This window comes from Protopterus annectens, chromosome 3.part0, assembly GCF_019279795.1.
Source record: "Protopterus annectens isolate FY-2018-M chromosome 3.part0, PAN1.0, whole genome shotgun sequence".
Classification (NCBI taxonomy): domain Eukaryota; kingdom Metazoa; phylum Chordata; order Ceratodontiformes; family Protopteridae; genus Protopterus; species Protopterus annectens.
Window position 1 is genome coordinate 365,698,199 of NC_056731.1, and position 1,791 is coordinate 365,699,989.

The following is a 1,791-nucleotide window of genomic DNA, read 5'->3' on the forward strand; positions in this document are numbered from 1 at the left end:
CCATGGTTGCATAATGCAGGTGGATTTGATGGTAAATATTAACAGCACTCCTTCAATTGGTTTTCCCAACAGGTTAAGAATCCCCCAGTTGCTATATCACCTCTGCTTGTAAGCAGGTGGATATATTTGCTAGCATAATTTACTTTTCTCATGGTTTTGTACCTGTAGCCGTGCCAACGGGCAGGCGTAACAAAGATGTCTTACTATTTGTGTATTGATTTAGGTCTGCTGCCATGGAAACGGGCAGACGATAGTAATAACATCAATCTTTACTGTTGCAAAGATCAAATTTGGAATATAGCCACTTCACAAACAGATTAACTCATTAAGTATTTTAAGTTTTTTTATTATTAAATAGGTGCTCATGATTTTTAAACAAGTGATCCCAGATATGATGTGAAGCTTAAGCTATGCTGCCATTTAATAGAGATTTTGTCTTTGTTTTATATTCCATTTCAGGATTCAGTAAGATTTGCTTTACTAAGTCCCCAGTGATTGCTCAAGGAATTTTTTGCTAACTTATGATTGGACTGTTACTCTAAGTATTATGTTACTTCCTGAATTTATTCCTACTTATCTTTTATTGGCTGAGGAATGAAGGTATGTCCAGCATTAGCACTATGACTGGCTGCTCATTTTTATTGCAACCAACAGGAACTTCTGTATACTTAGATCTGATGAAGCCGAGTTTCGCAGAAAGCGCTCATCGTTTTAGGCCTGTTTGTTGTTTTTTTACATAAAGTTTTATGATTAATGTTTTCTTTATCCACTTTTGGTTCGATAGTTAATTTTATTGTACTGCTTCTGCCATGGTGATGAATTCAAGATTTTTTCTAATTTTGGATTACTCTGACCCGAATCACCTTTAGCGTGAGTTGGATTATTATTTCTTCAATATTGTCAGTTGAGTGTCACAAGTCATGTGTGGTACCAAACAAATAAATCGACTGACTGAGTAGAACCACTTAAATTAACTGAGTAGTACTGCTCAAACTTTGGGCTATTTTCTACTAATTGTCTGCATCTGAGGTGTTCCTTGAACTTACTCTCCATGAAATACATTTCTTCCTGTACATCTTACTAGCACTGCACTGTACAGTAAAAAAGATACAAGAAAAAATGAAGTGAATGCTACAATGTCAGAGTGATTTCTTTCAGATTAATATCATGTTACTCAAATTTCCCATATGTAACTATTTATTAACTGTATTTCACATACTGCACATAAAAAGACTCGTGTCACTAGTAGTTCTTTAGGGCACATCTGATGTCCGAATTCAGAAACACTGACAGAACCTTCTCTTCATGACCAATGCAACAAATATTTTTATCACCTTTCATAGTATAGTATTAAAATGCATAATAGCAATAAAATAATAATAATAATAATTATATTCAGCTGAGTCACTTGGGATAAAGCCCTAACTATGGCCCAGCCAGCATGGGTTCAATTACTGGCTCAGGCAACTGACAGTGTAGTAGGAAGGGATAGGTGTGCACTTCCTGGGAGGTGGGGTGCTCATTGATGAGAGATGTTCCCCTTGGACATGTTCAACAAACATGGGTGGTGGATAAAGGGAAAGTCAACAGGACATAAAAAAAAAAAACTGGAAGAAGCACAGATGGCTGAGCACCTAGTACACCATTAGGAAATATAGAAATCGTCTGGGGTGGTAGGAAGATGACTGGTGTGGATGTGGGACAGTAGGAGCTGGGCCAATACCATGAAGTCTAAGAGGACAAAAAACATAATATTTAACATTCTGATATTTTTACTTCAGTCAAATCAGT